This window comes from Schistocerca serialis, chromosome 6, assembly GCF_023864345.2.
Source record: "Schistocerca serialis cubense isolate TAMUIC-IGC-003099 chromosome 6, iqSchSeri2.2, whole genome shotgun sequence".
Lineage (NCBI taxonomy): Eukaryota > Metazoa > Arthropoda > Insecta > Orthoptera > Acrididae > Schistocerca > Schistocerca serialis.
The window spans coordinates 117,908,141-117,922,984 of record NC_064643.1 but is presented as its reverse complement, the minus strand read 5'-3'; positions in this window follow the sequence as shown (position 1 = coordinate 117,922,984).

Sequence of the window (14,844 nt, the reverse complement as noted above, 5' to 3'; positions counted from 1 at the left end):
AGTTAATCGTTGGTAAAGCAGATGCCAGACTGAGATTCATTGGAAGAATCCTAAGGAAATGCAATCCGAAAACAAAGGAAGTAGGTTACAGTACGCTTGTTCGCCCACTGCTTGAATACTGCTCAGCAGTGTGGGATCCATACCAGATAGGGTTGATAGAAGAGATAGATAAGATCCAACGGAGAGCAGCGCGCTTCGTTACAGGATCATTTAGTAATCGCGAAAGCGTTACGGAGAATCCTGTCACTGGAGATGGATGGGTATCTCCGTGACACTTTCAAAAAATGGTTCAAATGGTTCTGAGCACTATGGGACTTAACTTCTGAGGTCATCAGTCCCCTAGAACTTAGAACTACTTAAACCTAACTACATCCATGCCCGAGGCAGGATTCGAACCTGTGACCGTTGCGGTCGCGCAGTTCCAGACTGTAGCGCCTGGATCCGCTCGGCCACTCCGGCCGGCTGACACTTTCGAGCTTACTGTACGAACCTGTGACGAAACGTGCTGCTCATATTTAGATCTTCCTTATCTCATCTGTCGATCCTGTCTGGTGCAGGTTACAGACTGATGAACAATACTGAAGTATCGGTCGAACAATGGCTTTACAAGTTAACTCCTTTGAGGGTGATGAACACTTCCTCAATACTCCTCCAATGAATCCCAGTCTGGCAAGTGCCATTCTTACGACTAGTTTCCTGTGATCGTTCCTATTTAAATTCCTTGAAATGCATATTTTTAATGGATGTTACTGCTTTCTGTGCTTGTTCGGCAATCGCATACAGTAACGGATCTTTCCACCTAATAAGGCGTAGTTGATTACATTGGTTTATGTTGAGGATGACCTGTCCATACCCGGAGCAAGCGTCCGTCCTATACGGAGCTTCCTACATTTCGCTACAGTTTTCTAGCGTTCCAACTTCTCTGTGTGCAACAGTATCGTCAGAGGACTATACCACGCAGTTCGCGGTGTTATCCATTACGTCATTTTTATACAGTGTGGTCAAAAACAGTCAGATAAGCTTGTAACGCCGTTGCAGGGTAGATTATCCTTAGAAATAATTGTAGAGACAAAATCAAGTTAATTAGCGTGGGAGTTAACCAATGAGGCCGATGCGCGCGCGAATTGAAGCGGCCCTCCAGATACAAGAGACTGCTCAGCCTTTGGCTCGTGTTAGAGTCTTACTACTTTCCCATGTCCAATTTTTGTATCACTCTCGTGTTCGATTTTAGGAAACAAAATGAAGAACGCGTCCGACGACTCCATCTGTGGCGGGCAGCTTGAATTTGAACACACAAGGGTCTGATTGGCCAACTGCAATGCTAATCAGCTCCTAACGACTATTTCTCAGCACAACCTACCCTCCACCACCCTATTCAAACTGTTTCTGACCACCCTTTATACAATGAATAGTACTGGTCCATTACAATACTTTCTTGCGGGACGCCCGGAGTTACTTTTACGCATAGTATTGTTCTTCTTTAAGAATGACCTGCCTTGTTCTACTTCCTAGAAACTCTTCAAACCAGTTACAAAGCTGAACTGATATAGCGTACGCTGGTTAATTGTTCTTTAGACGGCAGTGCACAATTGCATCGATCGCCTTCTGGAAGCCAAGGAACATGGCATTAACTTGGGCGGTGGTAACTGCTGCCTTCTGGGTCTTGTGGAGAAACTGAGCGAGCAACGTTCCACACAGACGTTGTTTGAAGAATCCACATTGACCCCAACAGAAGAGATTTTTGTTCTAAAGATAATACGCGACATTAAAACTTGTCTTACTAGCAGGGTTCAGGAATGGACGCTCATGCACTGAAATTGTTTTGCTACTAAACAACTAATTCAGTAAGCGCAACGAACTGAGTCTAGATGCCCACATGAAGTTCATACATCGCCGGCCGCTCAAACTGCAACAGCAGGGACAGAAAATAACGAAATTCTTCTTACTGTGCCTATACTATGTAGTAGAAAGATTACACGATTCAGTTTGTAAGTGATTTGGCTGTATACAGGGTACGATGTGTCGCACACAGAGTTGTAACCTCTGTCAGAGTCAATGAATTTAAACCAGCAAGGCAATGAGACGAAATTAGTTGAATTACAGATTCATTCGGATTCATTGGCTATAATAGATGGTCCAGCGCCTACGAGGACGGTATAATAAGATGTGACATTTCTTCAGTTACTGCTAACACTGTATTCTTTCCCTTTTCATGTGCCGCTTGGACGCGGCAGAATGTACGACGATTCTGAAGACGGACTGCGCTGTCCTATACCTAGTCGCTAGTCGCCACGCGCCGAAGGCCGACGACCACCGAAGTTACGTTCGCGCTTTGTCCCCGTTTGCTCCGTGTAAATTATTCAGTGAAATTTGTATCTTGCTGCTAGTTACGATATGTATGTATGTTCTGATACTCTAGACCTACGAGAAAGGTTGAATCCATTGTGTTTATACTGCAATAAAGGTTTGATATCAAACGTGTGGCTGCTTCTTGTTCTCGTCACGATGTATGTGTCTCTGAAAAATAATACTACCATTTATTAGTACGACGAAGGTCGAATTTTTCAAGAAGTGTGTTTTAATTTTATGTTAAGAAAAGAGAGTGTATCTATTTACAACTTATGTATGCTGACGTGAAAAAGAAATGGTTCAAATGGCTCTGAGCACTATGGGACTTAACATCTGAGGTCATGAGTCCCCTAGAACTTAGAACTACTTAAACCTAACTAACCTGATGACATCACACACATCCATCCCAGAGGCAGGATTCGAACCTGCGACCGTAGCAGTCGCGCGGTTCCAGACTATAGCGCCTAGACCCGCACGGCCACTTCGGCCGGCTGATTGTAGCAATCGCGCAGTTTCGGACTGAAGCGCCTAGAACCGCTCGGCCACAACGGCCGGCTTGCTGACATGAAGATTATTGAAGGAGTGGAAACTTGGGTACAGAAAGGAGTGGATTAATAATTTCGAATATTGAAGTTCTGTGCTGATCAGCAGCGATTGTGGTATTTCAGTGCACTTGACAACGGGCTATCAGTAAAATTACCTACAGTCGTCATCCTTGCTGTAATTATCCTAGCATTTTTGTCTTTCCCGATGCATTTAAACGCCTTACCCGCACCCTGAAAATGGGGTCTAAAATTACGTCAGCAAGTCAGAAGTGACGCCTCTAGTACGAAGAAGAAGAAGCAACACTTCAGTGCCGCATTCTGTGCTACAACTGTGTGCCAGATTTCATCACCACTGGCCTGAAGACGTCAGAAGTGCAACGGGTACTGTCAAAATTAACTGGATCTGCGAAACAGAGATGATCGCGTTCTGTACCCAAAGACATCTCTTACCACCCCGCTAGGTGCAGCATGCGTATGACGATGACGAATGCAACATGGCGACGTTGGTTCTCCTCTGAACCTTCGCACGTAGATTCGTCGATGTTCATGCTCTGCACAGAACTGGACTAACCTGAAGAGGCGTTACGTTGCAACTCCTGCATCCATTTGGCGTACCACAGTCGTCGTGTTGTCTCTCTACAGCTGCGTCAACGGAATCTGTAACACTGGTCGCCGTGCTGAGAGTCCATAGTGTTTCAGATGTCGCACTCTCCCTGTGTATACGAATCTTCAGCAAAACGGCTATTTCATGATTCAAGGCACGTGACGTGACTGCATGCGATGCTGCAGGGCAGACCGGAAGATGTGCCTTTGCTCTTGGGCGCTAGGAGCTAGGTGCGTGGGGCCATTAAGATTCTTTATGTATGAGTATGGCCATCCCCCCGAAGTAGTCGATTTCTTATTCGCATGAGATTCGTGGGATCCCAACCTACGCGAGCAGCAATAACGACGAACGGCAAACAGTATTCTCGACTGGTGACGATCCAGCCACTGTCAAATTGCAACACGTTCTGTTACATGTCTCGCCTTATTACTAGCAAATAAACATCCAAATGTGATTTATGAATGAGAAACTGCTGCGAAACTTTCGTTATATACAGAATGTAGATGGAGTAAGTCCTATCTACACTGCGCAAAAGAATTAAAGGGTCAATTTTCTTTCGAAACCTGTCATTTTTCGCCGTTGCGACGCAGAAGCATGAAATTTGGCTCAAAAGAGCCTAAAACCGTTCCCTGGAATGATCCAAACGGTTGGCGCCCTGTGACTCCCCCTGTGGTTCGGCGACGCGTAAAACAGTCGTATACAGATAAGTCGTTCTTTAACGTTCTTACCAAGAATCTCGAAAAGTTCTTCACCGATTTACTTCAGATTTTTACACGAAACTCTAATGAACGCTCTGACGGACACAAATTGCATATTTTTTAATATATGTGTTTTATAAACATACCGTAATAATATACTACTGGCCATTAAAATTGCTACACCACGAAGATGACGTGCTACAGACGCGAAATTTAACCGAGAGGAAGGAGATGCTGTGATATGCAAATGATTAGCTTTTCAGAGCATTCACACAAGGTTGGCGCCGGTGGCGACACCTACAACGTGTTGACATGAGGACTGAACAACTGCTGTGAATATGAGAATGCTGTTTTACGCGGCGACATTGTTGGGTAAATGTTTTCCAGATAACGTGTCAAGGTCTCGAATGTGTTCTTTGAGTTTTGGAAATAGATGAAACTCGGATGGGGCCAAGTCGGGAATGTCTGGAGGGTGATCGATGACAATGGACCCAAGGCGCCGAATTGCTGATGATGGCGCAGCGCCCGTGTGTGGTCAGGCATTGTCATGCTGAAGGAGAGGGTACTCCACGCCTGTGCGACCTCTTCGGTTAGAAATTCGATTACAGTACGCTGTTTGTCACGCACTGACGTAGTTACACACCGCCATGATACACGGTACAATTCTTAGCCTCCTGGTGGCAGAGAGTTGCAAGGTGCGTTAGCGAAGCGGAAAAGTCGATCGATTAATATGCATGACATGTAACATCTCGGCCGATATTGAGAAAGGAACGAAAAACTCGGAGGCATTACTTTTCAGCACGCCCTCGTAACAATATTGATTTACAACAGGAAAAGCACTATTTTTATAAAAGACTAGCGAGCCCGACAATGCAATGCAATTGCAAAATATGTGTTGGAACTGAATATACATGCTAATCTCCTTGTCCTCCCCCTCTATCTCTTCCTCCCCCTTCTTTTTGTCCATCTCCTCTACCTCTCCCTCTCTGCCCATCATCCTTCCCCCCTTTCTCCTCTCCCTATCTCTCCACCTCCTCGCCTCACCCTCTCTCTGTCCATCTCTTCCTCCTTGGTATCTCCTCTCCCCCCCCCCCCCCCTTGTGCCAATCTCCTCCCCTCCCTCTAACCTTCAGCTCCGATTCTTGTTATTGACAACGAAACCTTGAATGGTAATTGACATCACTTAAAATAAGTGGGTAAATAGTTTGTAGTCATTGGTGTATAGAGTATGAGAGACCTCTCCTGTTACTTGACCTGTCGGAATAGTAGCTTCAATGGTAGTATTTCGCATACTTTTAATCTGCAAACAAGTAGAATTACAAAATTTCGAATGATGGTGATTCTGTAATAATATTGTAATCAAAAGCCAATAACTTTCCTGCTTTCTATTAAAACCGACCGCAAGAAAGAAAACTAAATCGCACATTTTCACAGCAGAGCATTTTCTTTCTCGCAGTCGGTTTTAACGAATAACTTGTACGTTGTTTAAACAAATTTAGCCTGTGTCTATCTGAATATTTTTCTTCTTTTTTTCTTTTACACAGCCTATACCCATCCGAATGCTTATTAGACTATCGCCTAAAAATTTGAAGAAAATAGTCAAGGACTTTTCGAAATTTTTGTTAACAACGTTTCTTCTTTATATATACACTACCGCCCATTAAAATTGCTACAGCAAAAAGAAATGCAGATGATAAACGGGTATTCATTGGACAAATATATTATACTAGAACTGACATGTGATTAAATTTTCACGCAATTTGGCTGCATAGATACTGAGAAATTACTACCCAGAACAACCACCTCTGGCCGTAATAACGGCCTTGATACGCCTGGCCATCGAGTCAAACAGACCTTACAGGTACAGCTGCCCACCTGCCCATGCAGCTTGAACACGATACCACAGTTCATCAAGAGTAGTGACTGGCGTATTGTGACGAGCCAGTTGGTCGGCCACCATTGAACAGACGTTTTCAATTGGTGAGAGATCTGGAGAATGTGTTGGCCAGGGCAGCGGTCGAACATTTTCTGTATCCAGAAAGGCCCGTACAGGACCTGCAATATGCGGTCGTGCATTATCCTGCTGAAATGTAGCGATCCGCAGGGATCGAATGAAGGGTAGAGCCACGGGTCGTAACACATCTGAAATGTAACGCCCACTGTTCAAAGTGCCGTCAATGCGAACAAGAGGTGACCGAGACGTGTAACCAATGGCACCCCATACCATCACGCCGGGTATGGCGTATGGCGATGACGAATACACGCTTCCAATGTGCGTTCACCGCGATGTCGCCAAACACGGATGCGATCATCATGATGCTGTAAACAGAACCTGGATTCATCCGAAAAAATGACGTTTTGCCATTCGTGCATCCAGGTTCGTCGTTGAGTACACCATCGCAGGCGCTCCTGTCTTGTTATGCAGCTCAAGGGTGACCGCAGCGACGGTCTCCGAGCTGATAGTCCATGCTGCTCCAAACGTCGTCGAACTGTTGGTGCAGATGGTTGTTGTCTTGCAAACGTCCCCATCTGTGGACTCTGGGATCGAGACGTGGCTGCACGATCCGTTACAGGCATGCGGAGAAGATGCCTGTCATCTTGACTGTTAGTGATACGAAGCCGTTGGGGCCCAGCACGGCGTTCCGATTACCCTCCTGAACCCATCATTTTCATATTCTGCTAACAGTCATTGGATCTCGACCAACGCGAGCAGCAATGTCGCAATACGATAAACCGCAATCGCGATAGGCTACAATCCGACCTTTATCAAAGTCGGAAACGTGATGGTACGCATTTCTGCTCCTTACACGAGGCATCACAACAACGTTTCACCAGGCAACGGCGTTCAACTGTTGTTTGCGTATGAGAAATCGGTTGGAAACTTTCCTCATGTCAGCAGGTTGTAGGTGTCGCCACCGGCGCCAACCTTGTGTGAATGCTCTGAAAAGCTAATCATTTGCATATCACAGCATCTCCTTCCTCTCGGTTAAATTTCGCGTCTGTAGCACGTCATCTTCGTGGTGTAGCAATTTTAATGGCCAGTAGTATATTATTACGGTATGTTTATAAAACACATATATTAAAAAATATGCAATTTGTGTCCGTCAGAGCGTTCATTAGAGTTTCGTGTAAAAATCTGAAGTAAATCGGTGAAGAACTTTTCGAGATTCTTGGTAAGAACGTTAAAGAACGACTTATCTGTATACGACTGTTTTACGCGTCGCCGAACCACAGGGGGAGTCACAGGGCGCCAACCGTTTGGATCATTCCAGGGAACGGTTTTAGGCTCTTTTGAGCCAAATTTCATGCTTCTGCGTCGCAACGGCGAAAAATGACAGGTTTCGAAAGAAAATTGACCCTTTAATTCTTTTGCGCAGTGTAGATAGGACTTACTCCATCTACATTCTGTATATAACGAAAGTTTCGCAGCAGTTTCTCATTCATAAATCACATTTGGATGTTTATTTGCTAGTAATAAGGCGAGACATGTAACAGAACGTGTTGCAATTTGACAGTGGCTGGATCGTCACCAGTCGAGAATACTGTTTGCCGTTCGTCGTTATTGCTGCTCGCGTAGGTTGGGATCCCACGAATCTCATGCGAATAAGAAATCGACTACTTCGGGGGGATGGCCATACTCATACATAAAGAATCTTAATGGCCCCACGCACCTAGCTCCTAGCGCCCAAGAGCAAAGGCACATCTTCCGGTCTGCCCTGCAGCATCGCATGCAGTCACGTCACGTGCCTTGAATCATGAAATAGCCGTTTTGCTGAAGATTCGTATACACAGGGAGAGTGCGACATCTGAAACACTATGGACTCTCAGCACGGCGACCAGTGTTACAGATTCCGTTGACGCAGCTGTAGAGAGACAACACGACGACTGTGGTACGCCAAATGGATGCAGGAGTTGCAACGTAACGTCTCTTCAGGTTAGTCCAGTTCTGTGCAGAGCATGAACATCGACGAATCTACGTGCGAAGGTTCAGAGGAGAACCAACGTCGCCATGTTGCATTTGTCATCGTCATACGCATGCAGCACCTAGCGGGGTGGTAAGAGATGTCTTTGGGTACACAACGCGATCATCTCTGTTTCGCAGATCCAGTTAATTTTGACAGTACCCGTTGCACTTCTGACGTCTTCAGGCCAGTGGTGATGAAATCTGGCACACAGTTGTAGCACAGAATGCGGCACTGAAGTGTTGCTTCTTCTTCTTCGTACTAGAGGCGTCACTTCTGACTTGCTGACGTAATTTTAGACCCCATTTTCAGGGTGCGGGTAAGGCGTTTAAATGCATCGGGAAAGACAAAAATGCTAGGATAATTACAGCAAGGATGACGACTGTAGGTAATTTTACTGATAGCCCGTTGTCAAGTGCACTGAAATACCACAATCGCTGCTGATCAGCAGAAACTTCAATGTTCGAAATTATTAATCCACAGCACCTACGCTGGCGTAACATCGTCACCCAACGAGCTGGGCACGAGACAGCACTTCACTTTCTGTTCCCATCCATTGTTCTGGGAACATCTGACCTAAATGTTCACCAGCAAGAGGTCAAATTTAAGGCTGCTACTCCAACATGCTGTAACCAGTAATGCATGAAGACCATGTGGGGTAAGTGTCGATAACATGGGGAGTATGTTCCTCAGAAACTTAGTGTTCACCACATCTACATATAAACGATTAATCTACAGATATAAGTGTTTGATAAAGTGTGCACAGGCAATTTTCAGACTATTTCTCTACGGTCCCACTCTCGAATAGCACGCCGGGAATATGATCACATAAATGTTCCCCCTTGAAGTTCTGATTTCTCTTATTTTATTTATGATCGTTTCTCCTTGTATAAGTGGTTCTCAACATAACATTTTGACATTTGGAGCAGACAGCTGATGATAGAAATTTCATGAAAAAGATCTCGCCGCAACGAAAACCGCCTTTGTTTTAATGACTCCCATTATTTACTTCTTATATCCATAATATTCTGTCCCCTACTTCGCGGTGGTACAAAACAAGATGTGGTTCTTAACATTTTCGCCGGACGGAGTGGCCGAGCAGTTCTAGGCGCTTCAATCTGGAGCCGCGCGACCGCTACGGTCGCAGGTTCGAATCCCGCCTCGGGCATGGATGTGTGTGATGTCCTTAGGTTAGTTAGGTTTAAGTAGTTCTAAGTCTAGGGGACTGATGACCTCAGATGTTAAGTCCCATAGTGCTCAGAGCCATTTGAACCATTTTAGAACATTTTCGTTTCTTCCGTCAGTCCTACTTCAGTATCACCACTGGCGGAAATCGAGACGGATGCGGATCAACTAACGTGGTTATCGAAGCGAAATAGTACAGAATCCCGCCATGAAGGACGCACGCAAAGTGTGGCATGGGCAGAGTCACTGACTCACGTATTTTCTCTGCCTCGTGATGGCTGGGTGTTGTGTGCTGTCCTTAGGTTAGTTAGCTTTAAGTAGTTCTAAGTTCTAGGGGACTTATGACCACAGCAGTTGAGTCCCATAGTGCTCAGAGCCATTTGAACCGTTTTTTTTTGAACTGACTCACGTATTTACCTGCCGAAGGCAGCAGGCCAGTTCCGGAATTTATTACACTGATTTCAACTACCGCGGTCCAGTCCCTCGCCTCGCGCCGTGCTCTTTTCTGTGTACTAGTGACAGTCATTCGCATAGGTCGAGTTTGTGTTTACCTCCACGCTTCGTTTGACTCGCATATCGAGTATCATTCCCTCTACTGGGTCCCAGGCTCCGGCCGGTTGTCGGTCGGCTCGTGTAGTCCACATTCGTGCCGACGCTGGTGGTTCACACCGTTGTCCCTCATTGTACGGATAAGAGACGACGTCGGACGTTCCTATGCGCGTGACGATCTTCCTTTTTCTTCATAATGTGACACCGTGGCCACCACGTACGCGACCCATTCGCAACGATGATAGGAGCAACTACGCCTCCCAGGGCAGCAACAAAAGGTGCAGCAGAAGCAAATGCAGGAACGGCTCAGACAGAATGCAGGAGTTATCTGCTCTCATGCCGTGCTGCTGCGGGCCAAGCACCAGCAGAGGAGCTTTCGCCCCCGACAACGTTTGCTGGTTTCGACGAGTCTGCAAAAAGGTGGGAGAATTATCTGCACCGGTTCTTAACTGCACTGCTAGACAAGGCGTATCGTCGATCCAGCTAATAAGGCTGCCTTATTGTTGTACAGCAATGCGGGATTATACGGAATCGTACAGAATTTGAAGTCCTCTATCGACCATGCGTAACTTTGAACATTGTCAGTTGCTCCCGCCGCAGTTTGGTCCTCAAACTCCTGTGGTGGCGCCACGGTTAACCATCAACACAGGCGCCTCGGCGAGTTGTATGCAACGTAGATCGCTGGCGTGCAGGCTCTCTCACACAAGTGTCTGTCTGAGTGCTCCCAGTGTGCTACCTAGTATCCGGATTCGCTGCTTAGGGACTTGATCTGAAGTGTTGGCAGAGGAGCCAACACCGTGTTGCTAGAGGAGGCCGAAATGCACGCTTTCAAGCTCACGTAGATTGGCGTGAGGTCTGGAACAAGGTAAAGTAATTACCCTATAAAGAAAAGAACCTAGTTCTTGGAATACTTAACTTTAATCCACAATTGGAGAACATCGCTCTTGTTTATACATGCTTCACACGATAAATATCAAATGCTATGGCGCCTTGCTAGGTCGTAGCAAATGACGTAGCTGAAGGCTATTCTAACTATCGTCTCGGCAAATGAGAGCGTAATTTGTCAGTGTAGCTTCGCTAGCAAAGTCTGCTGTACAACTGGGGCGAGTGCTAGTAAGTCTCTCTAGACCTGCCGTGTGGTGGCGCTCAGTCTGCAATCACTGACAGTGGCGACACGCGGGTCCGCCGTATACTAATGGACCGCGGCCGATTTAAAGGCTACCACCTAGCAAGTGTGGTGTCTGGCGGTGACACCACATGATCGTCCCATTAACACACTACCCGGATGTCCAAAGTAGGGCATTGGCCTTGTCCAACTCTTCTTTTGCCCAAGTCACTGAGACTGCTTAATGATATGACTTACGGCAGTGGCAAGGGATGTACTTTTTACAAGGTGAGCTCAGACATGCGTGGCATACAGGCCCCAGTACCCTTTGGGGTGAGCCGGTCTTGCCTTCCGATGAACTGTCGTGTGTTAACGGTGTTGACGATTCGAATGCACTGATGTCGCGACACGCGTCTTCGTCCACGTTGTGCTTGACGCGTAAGTGTGAATCGAAGCTTCGTAATCCCTCTACACGACGTGTCTCGTGTTCTTTATCTCACTCTCCTTCGAAACCTGCTTCCGCTCAATGCGCAAGCAAGCTGTCCTGCTCCGACTGTCATTCGGTGCATGTTCGACAGGAGTGCCCGCACTTAGAGGCCATGTGTGGGGTCTGCCGCAAAGGAGACCATTTGGCGACAGTCTGTGACAGTCGTCGAATCGCAGGACGGTCCTCGGAGGCCACAGCGTTTTCCCTGAACGCTGAAGCTGCCTCCGATGCCCCACAAACATAGCCCCAGCGTGTTATGACGTTGCTGGTAGTGGATGGCGACTAGTTGAGTTTCAGGAAGACATGGGAGCGACGGTCAGCCTCATTAACTTAAATATCAACAGGCTCCTCCGCTGCCCTGGCACTGCAACAGCCACTACGTCAGTTTGTCTTGTAGGAAATAGTATGTTCCTTTGAGGGAGCAATTCTCCACCTCTGTACGCAATAAAAATGTAGAATGGCATCATACATTGTCACGGGTAAACTCACTGTTGATCCAAAAATTTTTTGGGTTCGCCGTATTTTTTTCGTTTGGCTTCCAGATAGTTGCCGAGGTACATTTAGTGTCCCCCTAACCCCCGTTTCGAGATGTGGTCAAGTTACTATGGTCATGCGGTCATCTGTTTGAGGATACTTCGGGTTGGGCAGAAACTTTTGAGGTACACATCACAGTTAAGCAATCGGCAACACCTAAATTACGTCACCCCAACCGCATTCTCTTTACCTTGCGCGACTAGATCAAGGGTGAGACGCAATATTCGCATGACCTCGTCGTCGCTTCTCCTAATGTGTCAAGTCTGTGGGCCATCCCCTCGGTGGTAATGCAGAAACCAGACGACGTTGTGCACTTTCGTGGCGATTTTAAACAGACAGTCAATGCGCAATATGCTGTGGATTTGTATCCAGTTCCAGAGCTAGAGGAGTTGTTGGCGATGTTGTCAGGGTTTCACACATCGGTATGTGAACCATTCACGAAATCTGCAAACGGTTTTCCAACGTCTTCTGAAAAATGGCCTTCGTTACAAGGTGGAAAAATGCAGTTTTTTCTGCCCAAAGATGCATGTTTTAGGACATGCACTTGGCGAAGAGGCCCTGTCCCTACATATGAGTATCTCAAACCCATTGTCAATCTATCAGCAGCCAGAAACCTGAAGGAGGTGCAATTCTTTTCAGATAAAATCTCTTATTATGTTAAACTCATTCCCCAACGCCGATACGGAATTTGATCGACAGGAGGCTTAAGTTTTCGCTTTGGACGACCTTGCTGCTTGATTTTCTTTCGACAATGTGGGAGGTCTTAGCGCCATGGATACCGATCAGCTTTTCTGGAAAATCACATCAGCTGTCCAGAGAAGTTGGGCTAATTGTGTTCTTTCTGGAGCATTTTCAGTCTGGCATACTTTCTTCTGCTGCAGGATCGGCTCAGCGTTGTCCAGGGGGTCCAGTTGCCATGGAGGAACATAGCTGTTAAGAGGTCATCCCTCCAGCGTTGCGTCTTTGCATACTCTAGTAGCATGCGGTGGACTGGTGTATGTCTCGAATGAAAGATTTGGCGTGGCATCGTGTCTACTGGCGAGCTATCGATTGTGATACTGAATACTTTGTGCGAGCTTGCGTGGACTGTGCACAGTATCAGGCTGTGCCACCTTGTCAGTTTTCTTCTTGGTCAGTTCCAGAGACCCTTTGGACAGGATGCACATCAATTTTGCAGGCTCCTGTTGGGGTAGCATGTGGCTGTTGGTGATCGATGCGTTGTCAGAGATTCCTTATATTGCCAGCTTTCCTCCATGATATCGACAGTTACTATATTAGTGTCGCCAGACATCTTTCTCTTCTAGGGCTCTTCTTGCACCCTTGTATCTGATAACAGTGAACAAAAAAAAAAATGGCCCTGAGTACTATGGGGCTGAACATCTGATGTCATCAGTCCCCTAGCACTTAGAACTACTTAAACCTAACAAACCTAAGGACATCACACACATCCATGCCCCAGGCAGGGTTCGAACTTGCGACCGTAGCGGTCACGTGGGTCCAGACTGAAGCGCCTAGAACCGCACGGCCACACCGGCCGGCAACATTCAACAGTTCGTTGCACAGGAGTTTGGAGATTTTTGTATATGCAGTGGTATCTAACATTTCACTAATGCCCTGTTTGACCCAGCTTATAACTCGGAGGTGAAGCGATTAATGTGAACTTTTGAAACCTATATTCCAGTGACTATATGCTATCTACACTCCTGGAAATGGAAAAAAGAACACATTGCCACCGGTGTGTCAGACCCACCATACTTGCTCCGGAGACTGCGAGAGGGCTGTACAAGCAATGATCACACGCACGGCACAGCGGACACACCAGGAACCGCGGTGTTGGCCGTCGAATGGCGCTAGCTGCGCAGCATTTGTGCACCGCCACCGTCAGTGTCAGCCAGTTTGCCGTGGCATACGGAGCTCCATCGCAGTCTTTAACACTGGTAGCATTCCGCGACAGCGTGGACGTGAACCGTATGTGCAGTTGACGGACTTTGAGCGAGGGCGTATAGTGGGCATGCGGGAGGCCGGGTGGACGTACCGCCGAATTGCTCAACACGTGGGGCGTGAGGTCTCCACAGTACATCGATGTTGTCGCCAGTGGTCGGCGGAAGGTGCACGTGCCCGTCGACCTGGGACCGGACCGCAGCGACGCACGGATGCACGCCAAGACCGTAGGATCCTACGCAGTGCCGTAGGGGACCGCACCGCCACTTCCCAGCAAATTAGGGACACTGTTGCTCCTGGGGTATCGGCGAGGACCATTCGCAACCGTCTCCATGAAGCTGGGCTACGGTCCCGCACACCGTTAGGCCGTCTTCCGCTCACGCCCCAACATCGTGCAGCCCGCCTCCAGTGGTGTCGCGACAGGCGTGAATGGAGGGACGAATGGAGACGTGTCGTCTTCAGCGATGAGAGTCGCTTCTGCCTTGGTGCCAATGATGGTCGTATGCGTGTTTGGCGCCGTGCAGGTGAGCGCCACAATCAGGACGGCATACGACTGAGGCACACAGGGCCAACACCCGGCATCATGGTGTGGGGAGCGATCTCCTACACTGGCCGTAAACCACTGGTGATCGTCGAGGGGACACTGAATAGTGCACGGTACATCCAAACCGTCATCGAACCCATCGTTCTACCATTCCTAGACCGGCAAGGGAACTTGCTGTTCCAACAGGACAATGCACGTCCGCATGTATCCCGTGCCACCCAACTTGCTCTAGAAGGTGTAAGTCAACTACCCTGGCCAGCAAGATCTCCGGATCTGTCCCCCATTGAGCATGTTTGGGACTGGATGAAGCGTCGTCTCACGCGGTCTGCACGTCCAGCACG